General features: G+C 41.3%; 1 protein-coding gene across 1 annotated transcript in view; it reads right to left on the bottom strand.

The window, feature by feature from the left end:
• Nucleotides 1-14,834, bottom strand: part of Katnbl1 (katanin regulatory subunit B1 like 1) — a 48,001-nt gene extending 33,167 nt beyond the window's left edge. Inside the window, exon 1 of the mRNA XM_041679233.1 lies at nt 14,707-14,834. The gene's annotated coding sequence lies outside the window, so the exon portion shown is untranslated. The remainder of the gene's footprint in view (nt 1-14,706) is intronic.
• Between the last annotated feature and the right edge of the window lie 1,129 nt (nt 14,835-15,963).

Here is a 15,963-nt window from a genome sequence, read left to right as displayed (position 1 = left end):
ACACAGACACATTCATGTAATTCAAAATGATAAAAAGTAAATTTAAAAATGATATAAAAGAGAGATCTCTAAAACAATCACAGTAAAAGTCTTATGCATTCAAAAGTCAGAATCTAGGGCTTACTTATTTTCAATTCTTCTAAAAAAGATAGCTGATCAATTTGAGAATAAATAGAAAATGAAAAGACTGATAGTGAGCTTTACCAGAAAAAGATCAAGTTCACAACATCCGTCCCAGTGACCAACCAGGGCATCACAGAAGACAAAGCTGGAGATATGTTTCCTGTGATACAACAGGAAACTTTTTACAACACTACTAAGTATTTTTGCAACACAATCTAATGATCACTTTCTACCAGTGATGAATTTAAAAGAAATAATAATAATACAGGAGGAATTTGTTTACCCCCACCAGGTATTATTAGTTATTTTTCTCAGTGTTATGACAAAATATCTGTCAAAAAGCAAACTTTAAAGTATAGTTCACCATGTTGTGGAAATTATGGTGGCAAAAGCTTGAGAAGCTGGTCACACTGCATCTAAAGGTAGAAAGCAGGAAGGGAAAAATTCTGCTGCTCACCTTTTGATTCAGTACCAGACCCTAGATCAAAAAACGGTGCCACCCACATTGAGGGCTAATCTTTCTATCTCAGTTAACATAATCTAGATAATGCCTCAATAGGCATGCCCAAAGACATGTCTCCAGGAGATCCTAGGTATTTTCAAGTTGTAACGAATACTATTATAAGGAGCAACTACAAAAATTTGAAAATGGAACTATGTGGGGACAGGACTTACTTTTTTGAATTGATACTTTGAAAGGAAAGGAGTTTCACTGCTTTAATTTTCTAATCAATACCTAATAATGAAGTGTTTAAGCCATTTGCTCTCAAATAGACTGTGCAACACATCTGTCCTGGGTAAGCTTCCTGTTGCAAAGGTAACTCCAAGATCAAAAGCAACTTGGGAAGAAGGATTTACTTCATCTTCCACTTTACAGTCCATCATTATGGGAAGCCAAGGCATGAACTTGAGGAGAAACCACAGAAGAATATTGCTTACTGGCTCCCTCCCAAGCTCAGTCAGCCATCTTTCTTATAAAGCTCAGGCCCAACTGCCCAAGAACGGCGCTGCCTACAGGCCCATCTGAAGGAAACAATTCCTCAACTGAGGCTCCCTCTTCCCAGATGACTAGGTTTGTGTTAACTAAAAGCCAAATAACATTCCAGTAATTTTCATAGAAATAATACCTACTTGTTCATACTGGGAACTAAACCTAAGGCCTTGTATATACCAGGCAATTAAGTGTTCCACCTCTGAACTTTAGTACCAGTTTTCTCTTGGGTTTTTTTTTTTTTCCATTTGAGACAGACCTCCAATCTGCATTCCTCTTGCCATACCCTCCAGTGGAGCTGGGATTACAGACCTCTGCGCCTCCCTGTCCTGTTTTATAAATAGCAACTCCTATTTAAACGATTACATTTACTAAATTCATAACAAAATAAACTTGGCAAATATGCAGGGATTGACAGTTGCCCCTACAAAGACTATTCTAAATCAGGATCCTGGTAGGAAAAGCACAAACTGACTACTGTGTGCATCCCTAATAAAATATAGTATGTGGGGCCCTGCTCAGCGCTGAGCTATACCACTTTAAAACATGATTCTGTATTAGTATTCTTTCAATCTTCAAAAATTGACATATTATAAATAAAAAATTTTAGTTTAATCCAAGACTAAGTAGGGGGCAGGCTCAAAGTGCTTGCTGTCAAACCTGACTACTTGAGTAGGAAGAAAACCAACTGTTGCAAGTTGTCCTCTGAACTACAGGCGCATCATGGCATGCACACATGGGCACATACACAAACTGCAAAAAAAAAAAAAAAATAGTGACATTATAATCTTGTTATTAAACTAAAAAGAAAAGGCAATATGATGCAACAGGGAAATAAAAACAAAGGGCATTTCAGAAAAGTATAATCTCCGCAAAGAGAGGGCTGAGGTTGCAGGAATTTGTCTCATAAAATAAAACAAGGAAACAAAAAAACTGCAAAGTCAGAGTTCCTGAGTTTGAATTCTATAACAATTTTTTTGTTGTTGTTATTTTGTTTTTGGGGACAGTGTTTCTCTGTGTAGCCCTGGCTGTCTGGGAACTCGTTTTGTAGACCAGGCTGGCCTAGAACTCACAGAGATCTGCCTACCTCTGCCCCCAGCCCCCAGTGCTGGAACTAAAGACATACACTACCACACCCAATACTAAAGTCATTTATTAGGTGTGTGAACTTACTTGCTATTTCACAGTAGGAACTAAATAAAATCATACACTTGCTCATGGTATTTCTCAAAATAAAAAATAAATCATGTGGAGGAATACAAAGTAATTATAAAAAGCTGGGTGAATTGGCACATGTCTTTGATTCTATCTAGTACATGGGAGGCAGAGGCAGGTGGATCTCTGTGAGTTCAAAGCCAGCCTGGTCTACATAGTGAATTCCGGGACAGCCAGAGCTACATAATGAGAGACCCTGTTTCGTAAAAACAAAACCAATTATAAAAAGAAAACTATGAAGCCATTGTAGTAAGAATTTCTGGTGTTATATAGTGTCCCCTTACCTCCTCACAGCAACTAGCAGTTTCTTACCTCATTGCTGGTCATAGCTTTAAATTTCCCAGCATTTCCGGTTATTCTGCCATCCCAAAGTTTATAGCATGAAGAACAGATAAATAAGCAATATAATGCACTATGTTAAGTGTGATACTTATTCTTGGTTGTCAACTTGACTATATCTGAAATGAACTACAACCTAAAAACAGAGAACACCCTTGTGATCCAGATCTTGAGGCAGAAAGGCACACCTTTAATGTGGGCCACACCTTCTGCTGGAAGTATAAGGGCGTCCTGCTCATCCTACGCTCACCTGCTCGCCCTCGCCTCATCAGCACACCCATTCCTTCACTGGCTTTGGAGCTACTTCTTCATGATCCCAGCACATACAGAAGATCAGATGAGATATCCAGCCTCATGGCACTGAACAACTACTACATTCTTAAACTGATTCTTAAACCTTCCATTCATAGCTAGCTGTTGTTGGACTGCAGCCTGTAAGTCATTCCAATAAATGTGCTTTATGTGGAGAGAGAGAGCTATCCATCCTCTAAATTGTGTGATCCTAGAGAACCTGAATACAGATTTTGGTACCAGAAGTGCAGTATCGCTGTGACAGACCTGACCATGTTTTTGGAAGGACTTTGGAATTTTGGACTAAAAGAGTCTTATCTAAGTGGAAGCTTGGATAAGAATGTTAAGATCAGAACAGAGAATGGAGCCCTGACTTGTGACATTTCAGAGGGAAGTTTAAAGACACTATCAGGGCCATTTGTTATTTTGAATAAGGTCCTGTGGTTCTGATCAGCTGGGGCTGAAGAATCAGCTGTGATGAACAAGACACCAGAACTACTAAAGCTAAACTCTGCTTTGCTGAGATACTCCATGCTAGTCAGTTGTTGGAACTGAGAAATTAGTAGTGATGAAGAAGAGACCAGCAGCACTGAGGTGAAATTTTCTGAGAAGTGTTTCCTGAGAACACAGAGAAGCTGTGTTCCAGAAGTAGCCAAAGTTCTACCTCGTGCTGGCAACCAGACTTGGTAATATGTAAGCATCACCCAAATGATACTGGTTTTGAAGGCATGAAGGGGTCATGGAGAGCAGCTGAGACTTAGCACTGTGAGAAGCCAAGAGAGATCACTGGAGAAGGTGAAGCCTCAGTAGCGGTTGAAGGGGTCATGCAAAGAATTTGAAGCTTAACACTGTAAAGAGAGCCTGTGAAAAGATATTAGTAAAGTGCAGCTCAGCTGCAGCAAAAGACCCCAGTGTTTTGGAGAGGTCAGTAACAGGGGATGACCACTAAGAACAATAGTAGCAGTGGAGTGGAACCAGCTGGAGTCTAGGAGACAAGCTGTGTGTGCTGCAGAGGACAGAGCCAGAGGTGACTCAAGTCCATTGGAGGAGTCCAGAAGATCATGAGTGAATCCCAGAATGTTGGACATTGAGTTATTTATATTGTTGGAGTTCGGTTTTGCTTGGTTCAGATTTTGAAAGTGCCCTTATTCTTCCCTCTTGAAGAAGGTATTTAGTTCTGATCAGCCCACAGATGAAAGACTTGAAATTTTAAGAGAGATTTTGATATTTTAAAGACTGAAATTTGAATGTGTTTGAATTTGTAAAGACTGTGGGACTTCTAAAGTTACTTGTGAGATCTTAGGGGTGAATACAAAATAAAGGGTTGTGGCTTAATAGTGATGTGCTTGTGTGTTAAGTTGACAAGGAGTCAGTTGTACTGGCTAGTTTTTTTTTTGTTTGTTTGTTTTGTTTTGTTTTTGGATTTTCAAGACAGAGTTTCTTCGTAGCTTTTGGTTCCTGTCCTGGAACTAGCTCTTGTAGACCAGGCTGGCCTCGAACTCACAGAGATCCACCTGCCTCTGCCTCCCGAGTGCTGGGACTAAAGGCGTGCACCACCACCGCCTGGCTTCTGGACAGTTTTATGTATGAACTTGACACAAGCTAGAGTCTTAAGAAAGGAAGGACCCTGTTGAGGCAATGCATCCATGATATCCAGAAATAGGGAATTTTCTCAATTAGTGATTAATGGCAGAGGGTGGGGGACATGGTAGGTGGTGTCATCTCTGGGCTGATGGTCCTAGGTTCTATAAGAAAGGTGCCTTGAGCAAGCCATGGGAATCAGTCGGTAAGCAGCACCCCTCCGTGGCCTCTGTACCAACTTCTGTCTCCAGGATGCTGCTCTCTTTGAGTTCCTGTCCTGACTTCCTTCAGTAATGAAGAGCAATGTAAAGTATAAGCCAAATAAACCCTTTCCTCCCCAACTTGCTTTCGGGTTTCATCACAGCAGTAGAAACCCTAAGATATTAAGCATGGTGATATTACTGAAGAGCTATCCAAAAGCTTGGCAAGAAAACTGCCTTTTGTGTTTTTTGCTTGGTTTTGTTTTTATTTTTTGTGTGTGTGTTTTTTTTTTAGTTCTTTGAGATAGTGTATGTCTATACAGCCCTGGTTGTTCTGAACTTGCCATGTAGACTAGGCTGGCCTGGAATTCACAGAAATCTGCTTCTGCCTCCTGAATGCTGGGATTAAGGTGTGACCAACACAAACGGAGAAAACTGTTCCTTAAATTATGCAATTCAAAATGGGGTTGGAGAGATGGTTTAGTGATTAAGAGCACTAGCAGCATTCTTAGATGACCTGGGTTCAATTCCCAGCTCCCATACGACAGCTCACAACCATCTGTAACTCTAGTCCCAGAGAATTCAAAGCCCTCTACGGTGGCCACCTCTGTGGTCGCCAGCAATACCCATATACATAAAATAAATATCTTGAAATTACTTTTTAAAAAGAAAATAGAAAATAAGTTTAAAGCAAGTTATTTACAAGCTTGTCTTTTTAATTATACCATTTCCCCCTTCTCCTTCTTTTTTTCCATATCAGTACCTCCCAAATTCCTGGCCTCTTTTTGTTATTGTTTTACACGCACGCATACAAGCAAGCACACACCTAAATATATAACAACTACCTGCTTAGTCTGATTAGTGTTACTTGTACGTATATGATTTCAAAGTTAACTACTTTTTACCAGATAATCAATGAGGGGACTCATCCCAGGGAACACTATATTCCCTAACTTTCAGTATTCCTTAGTTACTTACAGATCATTTTACAGTTAACACAGCTTCTATCCAACAGGATTTGCACTGTATTTCTCAGTGACTGCTTCACTAAATTCTAATCACTGTGTAAAATTTACTTTCATAATTATTAAAGTTTCAAAACAGAGCAGACATATGTATCCCAGTTCAGGGCAGCAAAATTTATCCTAAGAACAAAAAACTCCCTGTAGTCTAATACTAAGTCAGATCCAAAAGGACAGCACTAGTCTCTAAATTTGACAATCCTTTTTTGGGAATATTTAGTCACAAGTCAGTAGGAAGTAGGCTGCTCACAGGGACAGTACACTCATAAAATGATCAGCGATCAGTCAGGAAAGAACAATAATAAAATTCAAAGACATTTGGATATGTTAAATTATGAATGTACAATTATAAGCCCTAAACTGTGTCATGTAAAATTAGTTTTTCTTTCATATAAATGATAGGTTAGCATATTATCCTTTTTTGGAGGATTGTTTTGGAGGACAGGGTCTCAGATAGCCCAGAATGGCCACCAAATCGCTATGGAGCAGAAGAGGACCTTGTCCTGTCTCCACCTCCCAAGTGCCAGGATTTCAGGTATTACCAGGCGTGGGCTTTCTCATCTTGAAGTCAGGTATGGTCATGTGGCTCTGAACAATGAAATTTTTTTAAAAAAAAAATATTTATTTATTTATTATGTATACAATATTCTGTCTGTCTGTATGTCTGAAGGTCAGAAGAGGGCACCAGACCTCATTATAGATGGTTGTGAGCCACCATGTGGTTGCTGGGAATTGAACTCAGGACCTTTGGAAGAGCAGGCAATGCTCTTAACCTCTGAGCCATCTCTCCAGCCCCCCCAATGAAATGTTTTTAAAAAGCTTTTTCTTTTCCTTTTTTCTAAAGGCAGTCTCATATCACACCTCAAGCTAGCCTATAACTCACCCTAGACTAGGCTAGCCTTAAACTCACTCAGTCTATCAAGTGCTGGGATTACAGAAATCAAATTACCACAGCCCACTTTAAAGAAACAGCCAGTATGTGATTTCTATCAGTTTCAGCACTATCATGACAGCCAGCCATAGGTAAGAAAATTACAACTCTGCAAACACACATTCCTAAGCAAGGCCACCACAGAACAAAGCCCACAGACAAATGTGCATCCCATATCAAGGAGAAACAAAGCACTGTTGTTTAATGGGAGACTTGGGGACTGTTTGTTACTGCAAAATAATAAAGTTCTTCCATACTGATAAGCCATATAAGTAATATTGTACGCGGAGAATGATTTAATCAGTTCCATTAAAAGAGCTGTAAATTGATGCTCCCAAAGAGACATAATTTCCTTCTAAATATTACTTAAGTTTCCAAACAGGTCTACCAACAAGGTTAAAAAGTATTTTTATGTAGTTCATCAGTAAACAGATAACTCAATGAACGTAGCCCATAAAGGCTGAGAAATGGTCTGTCAACCTCTTTTCATCTCAAAGCATTCTTGGTGAGAATCACTCCATTTTCCAAGTCAGCCATTAGGAAATTATTAGCCTAAAGTACGGATCTCATAAAAGATAAATATTTTTTTTCCTTTTTTATAATTTTGGTTATGAGCCTAGCCTTTAACGGCTGAGTCACCCTCCAGCCTCTTTTTCTCTTTTTTAAAAAGACAGGGTGTCACTATGCAGCCTTGTCTGTTCCGGAACTTGCGACATAAACCAGGCTGGCCTCAAACTCATAGAAATCCATTTACCTCTCTGCCTGAGTGCTGGGGTTGAATGAGAACTATTCTTCAACACCATTTATTATTTGAGAACCAGGGTGTCTGAAACAAAAGGTCAGGGATATTAGTTTTCAGCTACTATGCCATGAATCCTCCATGGACAAAATGCCAAATTTGGTCAATACATAAGATTTATTCTTACTACAATAGTATATCCTGTTGATGATGATAGTAAGTGGTATAGGGAATAGGCAGGGTACATGTTTTTCTATTGATGAACAAAATTGTATTTAGGGATTAAGAGGCACAGACAAGAAAGTATTCCAGAGTTCAGAAAGGCAGCCAGATTGTGGCTGCTTCACTACCACTGAACAACACTTTGTCACTGTAGGGCTGTATCCTGTTGGTCTGTACTCTGAATTCTTTCCAGGTACTTGGAAGATGGGAGCACTCATGCAAACTTGCTTTCCTCAACAATCACCCATTCCTTCATTTCTTCATTCACTTAACAGCAAATATCAAATGCTCATGCTGAATTAATGACCACTGTAGGCCCTAGGGAAACCCATGTACTGAGTTAATGACCACTTTAGCCTAGAGAAGGCCCCAATCCTATGGGGGTAGGCGGTGGCATATACAGATAACCTCAGAAGAAATCCTTCTAATCAATTCACACTAAGATGTGAAAAATTATTTCTTTCCCTCCTCTCCAAAAGTCTCCCCTTGAAAAATTCAGAGATTTTACAAATTCACAGTTTCTCTAAATTAGAAAGACCCTGGAGACAACTTCAGTTTACAGATGAGATTAAATGACTTGAATCCCAGAAACACTAAATTGCTAATAGGAGAGCCTGGTTTAGAGCTATGATGTCAACTAAGAACGCCAATAATGAAGTTGCAAACAGTCTCAAGAGTAATGAGAGAAGAATCATATGCAGGTCATGGGTATCTGGGAAACTAGCTCAAGGCAAAAGAATTTTAAGTAACAAATAACACATAAAGAGAGGAGAAGTCATGGGGAAGAGAGTCAAACAAGACCTTTTAGAACAGTCTTCATCTCTACACTCAAAATGAGTCAAAAGCAAGGATAAAAGATTTAACAAAAACATTTCCAAAGAATATACTTAGAATAAGAAACAGAAAATGCAGCATTTGAACCTACTAAGAAAAATCCAAATTAGATCCTATCCAATCTCCAGAGCATGCTCCTAGCTGAAGGTATGCCTTTAAAATCTGCTTTCGAGGATGTGGTGATGGCTCTACATGATGGTGGGTAAAGTGTGTGCCATGCAAGTCTGAAGAACTGAGCTTGATATCCAATACCAACTGGAATATGCTGGAGATGTGGCTTTCCAACTGGAAAGCTCCAGGTCTCAATGAAAGAACCTATCTCTAAAAACAAGGGTGTACGGTCCTTAGGAACTTCCGAGGCTGACCTCTGCCCTCCATATATATATATATATATATATATATATACACATACATCTGGAATGCTGAAGCACAAAGATTGTCATGGTTACAAGCCAGTCTATACCACAAAAATAAAGCCTTGTTAATAAAACAAATAGAAACAAGAAAGCAAGCAAGTAGTCTTTTAATGGTTTTATAGAAAGACTGGGAAACTCAAGATTCAAAGGCCACATCTAGTGAGGGTGTTCTTCTACAATAACAGAGTGGAAGGCATCACCAGGGCAAGGTGAGGGGTGGTAGTGAGGTGTAGGTGGTATGAATGAGAAAGTAGAAAAGGATAAGCCAAAGATGGTAGAGCACAGTTGGAACAGTCAGAATTACTGACACAAGGGCATTAACCTATTCATCGGCATAGAGCATATGACCTAAATGCCTCCCATTAGGCCACAACTCTTACACTGCCAATGTTACCTACAAAGTCATGTATTGAAGCCTTGAGCCCAGCTGGTTGTGCTATTTTGGAAGGTGCTGAAAACTTTAGGTGGTGGGCTGAACTGGGGGAAGTAGGTCATTCACCAGGGCGCCTACCATCTTACACTACATCTTGTCCCCAGCCCCTTCTTGACTTGGTCACTGTATGTTTTCTGTCCTCCCCACTCATTGCCACATTATTTTGCCTTGCCTCAGGCCCAAGCTATGAACGTAGCCAACCTTGAGTAGAAACCTCTGAAATCTAGAACCAAAATAAAACCCTTCTCTTCTTAAATTGTTTATCAGATGGCGTACGCCTTTAATCCCAGCACTTGGGAGGCAGAGGCAGGTGGGTCTGTGTGAGTTCGAGGGAAGCCTGGTCTACAAGAGCTAGTTCCAGGACAGGAATCAAAAGCTACAGAGAAACTCTGTCTCGAAAATCAAAAAAAACAAAACAAAACAAAACGTTTCTCAGGTATTTGTCACAGCTACCAAAGAACTAACAGTTACAATGACAAATTAGTTGGAAGGGGTCATTTATACAACAGCAATCAAGTAACATGACTGATAAGAAACACTAATATTGATTGGTATATTTTATGACATTCTGTATGGACCATATATTTTTAAAGGTAATTTCCCACTCCCCTGGGGAGAAGTTAATAATCAGTTTATAAAACTGTGTAACTGGTACATTAAAAAACAAAAACTTGCTGGGCAGTGGTGGTATATACCTTGAATCCCAGCATCGGAAGGCAAAGCCAGGAAAATCTCCGTGAGTTCGAGGCCAACCTGATTTACAAAGTTCCAGGATAGCCAGGGCCATTACAGAGAAACCCTGACTCAAAAATCCAAGAGTTAAGCTTTAAAAAACAAAAACTCAACATTAGCCCCTTAAACTCTCTGCTTCACAACCAACAGATTTAAGTCTAATCTAGTAACAAAAAAAAATGAAATCTTTTTGAAAACAGCATGAAGCAGAAAGCTTGCTATCTGAAATGTAAACTTAGTATATATATAAAAAAAGAACACGATTAATCTTAGGAGTTTGGACAAAGATTAAGGATGACAGAGAGTACGGTCCAACGTGTGTGTGTGTGTGTGTGTGTGTGCACGTGTGCATGCGTGCGTACGCGAAATACCTGGAAATGTGGCGGGATGTTTGTCTACTATGCACAGGGTCCTAAGCTGGATACTCAGCATGGCAAAACAAGAATTATTTGGCTGGGCACTACATAGATAAAACTTTCTGACTTTAACCCCAGCTCTGAGGAGGCAAAGGCAAGTGGCTTTCTGAGTTTAAGACAAGCCTGCTCTACAAAGTGAGTTTAGTGAAACCTTGTAAAAAATAATAATAAAAATTAAAAATCAGAATTAGTATCTCCAGGGCTTTCTTTACGTTTGAGAAGCTAATAACAATAGAAACACTGGAATAAGCTGTATGCTTATAATTTTCATTCAGGAATGAAAACTGTAATTCAAATAAACAACACAAGATTTAATGGAGACCCTTACTCTCTGTCACTTTAATCTTTGCCCAAACTCCTAAAATTAATCATGCTGCATTCAGAAAAAACATTTCAAAGGAAGAAACACTGGAACACTGATTCAACACACATACACACACACCCACCACACATTTTTTTCTGAATGTAATACAAAATTCCTAATTTCAAAGCAACATGTGTGTACATGCAGGCACACATACAAATACTGTGAATATGAGAGTATTTTTAACTTTTAATTTCTTTCAGGTTTACTTTATGTTTATGATTGTTTTGCTTGCAAGCATGTATATGCACATGTGTGTCTGATATCCACAGAGTGTTGATACTGGGAACTGAACTCAGGTTCTCCGCAAAAACAAGTGCTTTTCATTGATCAGCCATCTTTTCAGTCCCCTAAAGAATATTTGTTTAAAGAATAGAAAGATGTGCTGAGTTAAAAACAATAAAACTCAAATGAAGAAAAATGTATAATCTCAGGTTTTTAAAACATATTTATTTTATTTAAATGTGTGTGTGAGGTCCTGAATCTATCTATGTGTACCACACACATGTATGTGCCGATACCCTCAGAGACCAGAATAAGACTTCGGATCCCCTGGAACTGGAGTTACAGAACATCATAAGGCACCTGATATTTGTGCTGGAAACTGAACCTGGGTCCTTTGCAAGAGCAGAGTGTTTTTTTGTTTTTTGGTTTTTTTTTTTTTTTTTTTTTTTTTGCTTTTTCGAGACAGGGTTTCTCTGTGGCTTTGGAGCCTGTCCTGGAACTAGCTCTGTAGACCAGGCTGGTCTCGAACTCACAGAGATCCACCTGCCTCTGCCTCCCGAGTGCGAGCAGAGTGTTCTTAACTGCTGTCTCTCTGGTCCATAATCACAGTTTTATAAAAAGTAGCTATCAGCACTTAAAAAGCTTCAAGAGAACCTAGGAAGCGGTGGTGCACACCCTTAATTCTAGCACTCAGGAAGCAGAAGCAGGAAGATCTCTAAATTCTAGGACAGCCTGGACTACAAAGCAAGTTCTAGGACAGCCAGAGCCTTACACAGAGAAACCCTGTCTTGAAAAGCAAAACAAAACAAAAAGAGCTTCAAAAAAAGCCACACATCCTTTAATCCCAGCATCCCAGCACTCACTGGGGAAGGTAGAGGCAGGCGGATCTTTGTGAGTTCAAGGCCAGTCTGGTACACAGAGCTAGTTCTAGAACAACAGCCAGGGTTACACACAGAAAACCTGACCAAAACAAACAATTAACAGTTGTTCTATTCAGGGCAAGTGTTTATAAGTGATCTATTTAAACTTTAAAAATTGATTTAAAGTTTTTTTAATTAAATATTTGTCTGTGCACACATGCAAAAGTATGGACAGAGGCCAAAGGATAACTTTAGGGAGTTGCTTTTTTCCTTCTTCCTTGCAGAAGGGTCTCTCTTGTTTTTGCCATGCTGCAATACTAACATAGGTTAGGTGGCCCTCAGGCTTCTGGGGATTCCATCTCCCATTTCTCCACTGCCTCCTGTCTTAAGGTAGGAGTGCTTGACTGGGATTATAGAGGTGACACCTCACCTCCTTTTGGGGGCTCGTTTTGCTTATTAAATGTGGGTTCCAGGATCAAACTCAGGTTTGTATCCTACACTGACATTTGGAGTAATTGTTTCTTATGGGGGGGGTCTGTCTGACGCTAGGATGTTTGCTCAGTAGATTGACAGTATCACCCCCTCCTCAAGAGTTTCACATCCCTGCCCAGCAGGCCGTAGTACTTCAAGGCTAGCCTGTGAGTTCCAGGATAGTCAGGGCTACACAAAGAAACTGTCTAGAAAAACAAAACAAAAAGTTTCACATCTCCAAATGTCCTATGGAGGGGAAAAATGCAACAAATGCAGTTGAAACTCACCAACACAAATGTTTACAAACTCCCAAATCCTTGTGTGCTCGAGAGCTCTGTGAATGTGTACGTGTGTGCACATTAGACCTCTCTGACACATCTCATTTATAACATTCCCCAGTCTTGCTTCATAGAATATTAACCGACAAGAACTTTCAAAAGACCAGGCCTACTGTTCCCAAAAAAAGTAATTTTTGGGGGCTGGAGAGATGGCTCAGTGGTTAAGAGCACTGACTGCTCTTCCAGAGGACCCGGGTTCAATTCCCAGCACCCACATGGCAGCTCACAACTGTCTGAAGATCAGTTCCAGGGGATCTGACACTTCACACCAATGCACATAAAATAAAGTTAAATAAACCATAAAAATATTTAAAAAAAAAGTAATTTTTTTCCCCTGGATTCTTAGTCTTTGGACAATTTCCTCGATCCTCCACTTCCAGTAAATGTCTTATCAGCTGTTAGCTCCACGGTGGCAGCTTTACTCAGTTCCGATTATCATTCAGACAGCCGCTGCACCAGTGAGAGAGAGTATGATGTACTGTTTTTGTTACTAAGTTCACTTGGGATTTGTTGCCTGTCACATTTCTTGCATATAGCTGACTAGATTCACAACTGTTCTGGACAGTGAGGCAATCAAAACCTTGGTAACCGATGAATGAAGTTGAAAAGTTTTGGTATAAATAAGCATGAACTGCTGACCACTCATGAAGGGGTTTGCTATGGGGCTGTATTTCTTTTCATGGAGTCATTACATACACCCATTTCAAACACAAAACAGTGCACCACAGTTTTAAAGGAACATATGTTTCCAGCTGTTCTCCACGATCCCTAAAAATATGAACCTCAACTATGAATTCTATTTATCTTAAAACAATTTAGCGGAAGGGGCTCGGGCCCCAAACTTAAGAGTGGTCAACATGAGCAGAGAACTCATTGGTGTGTGGATTGATTTATGAGTACACAAAGGTATACGCACATAAATATCTCCGAAGCTGAAGTAAATAAATAGACACACTATGTACATTAGCAAGAGCGAAGCAAAGGCAGTCTCCAAGGGTTCCAACTGTATCAGCTTGACTTCCCTGAGACTGTTTCCTTGTCAGAAAGATGATAACAACACTATACCTATTCCAAAGCAACGCTCTTAACTCAGAAAACTAAATAAATATCACTCGTTAAAGTTTATTACAAGGTCAGCTTCTGGCCAGATAAAAGCCTCCGTGCATAAACTTCTCACTCGAAGAAGCTGATTTAAAAGAAAGAAGAAAAATCCTGATTTTTCTTTACACAAGTTGCAGGTATTAGGGGACTAGTGTCTCAGAGCGCCTTAAAGCACAAAACTAGCAACAATTTCAGAAACAATTTCTCTTCCAATTACTTTTTTCTCCAAATCTGCAAAGAAACTGATACAGATATATTTCCAAGGAACTTTATAAGCCACTAGACAACAAATCAACTCTTTGTTATCTCCACACGTAAACCCAGTTAAGCCCCTAGGTACAATTACAGAGTAACTTTACAGAAAGTACACCGAGGTTTTAAAAGCGGCGGTCAACAATTCCTGGGCAGCTCTGTCAAATTTCTGCCCTGAGAAACAAAAACCGATCTGCCTGGGAATCAAAAATTCCTGAGAAAAATGAGGAAATGCCTCAGCCCGGCCTAGGCAGCTCTCGCGAAAACCTGTCCCCTCCCCGCGCAGCAAACCCTTCGCGCGTCCCGTCCTTCCCCGTGGGGCGTAGATGTCGACTCCACCCGAGGATAAAGAAGCGTTGACAGCAGGTTGGGTCCACGCCTCTCCCGCCAGGACCCCTGAGGCCTGCAGCCCCCACCTCCCTGCCGGGGCCCCCGGGGGTTCCGCGGGAGACCGGCGGCCCCACCCGCCTGCGCCCCGCCCCGCCCCCGCCGCCCTGCCCGGGAAAGGCCGCCGCCGCGGGGCCTGCAGGTGGGCCCGGCCAGCCGCTCGAGCAGCCTGCGCACGAGCGAGCGGCAGCGGGCGTCCCAACCCGGTCCGGCCGTCACTTACCGGCGCCTCATGGTACCGCAGCGCCTCAGCCCAGCCACCGTGCTGACGAACCGCGCCCGGCAGCTCGGAGCGTCCCTCGGTGCCCCAGCCGGGCCCCACTCACAGCCATTCAAACGCCTCCGCGCGCGGCCCGCCGGGATAGCTACCCCGTGGGCGGCCCGCGGGCCCCGCCCAGCGCAGGCTCCGCCCCCTCGGATGCGGGCGGGAGGGGGAGCAGGGCGCGTGGCAGCGCCGCCCCCTAGTGGCCGCAGCTGCTCACGGACGCTTTGCTGTGGCGGTATAAAAGAATTGCTGCTCTACAGGACGCAGGCAGCTGGGAAAGAAAGACCCTGAGGGAGACGAACAATCTAGTAAGGGACCACACCCGGGGCAGACAATCTGCTGTTAAAATACCGTTCAAGGGAAGATGAGCGTTCATTCTTATTCAAACAAGCAGGATATAGTGATTAAAAGCGTAAACTCCGGAAAAAAAAAAAAGCGTAAACTCCGGAACTGTGCCTTGGACAAATCACGTAAAGTGTGTGTGTGTGTGTGTGTGTGTGTGTGTGTGTGTGTGTGTGTGTGTTGTTTGGTTTCCTCGTCTGTAAAATGGGAATGATAACAGTGTCTCTGCCTCTTAACCTCAAATGGGTTAATACATACAAATTATTTGGAGAATACCTGGCTCCTGGTAAGCTCTATATAATTCCTGACTATCTTGTTTCCTGTTATGTGCCAGACTTCGAGAATATCTTTAACTATTCTTATAAACTTTATTATTTAAAACAACTTGCAATTCCCAGCCTCCCAAACTCACAGAATACTGCAAGAAACTTAAGAAATATGTATGATAAGGCCCTCTCCACAGGAAGAAGGTTTGGTTTCATTGGGATGGGAACACTTGACTTTGAGATTATGATTGTTTGTATCCCTGACGTGTTTTTAATTCCTGAAGACAATTCTCTCAATCAGAGACTAGTCAGGGTAAGTGGCGGGGTGGGGGGTGGGGGCTTTGATGAAAGTCTCCCTCAGTCAGACTACATCCCGTGGCTCACTTTTTTAGATGCTCCTTTAAGAACTCTTAGGGATTAAGGAAAGGGTTGCTTAAATTAGGTCCAACATGTTTAAAGACTTCCTCTGTGCCTAGGTGACACATCTCCAGGTGCTGGGGACAACAGGAAGTGGCTGTCGAGGACTTGGAAAGTCAGAGAGTGATAGTCCCAATACACCACACAGAGTGAAGTCATGAAAGGTATTTTCTAAATGCTGTGGGCTTTC

This window comes from Microtus oregoni, unplaced genomic scaffold (assembly GCF_018167655.1).
Source record: "Microtus oregoni isolate MIOR12 unplaced genomic scaffold, Mior012 000031F_ref0000149, whole genome shotgun sequence".
Taxonomy (NCBI): domain Eukaryota; kingdom Metazoa; phylum Chordata; class Mammalia; order Rodentia; family Cricetidae; genus Microtus; species Microtus oregoni.
Note: the sequence above shows the minus strand (reverse complement) of the source record. Positions and strands in the feature narration are given on the sequence as shown.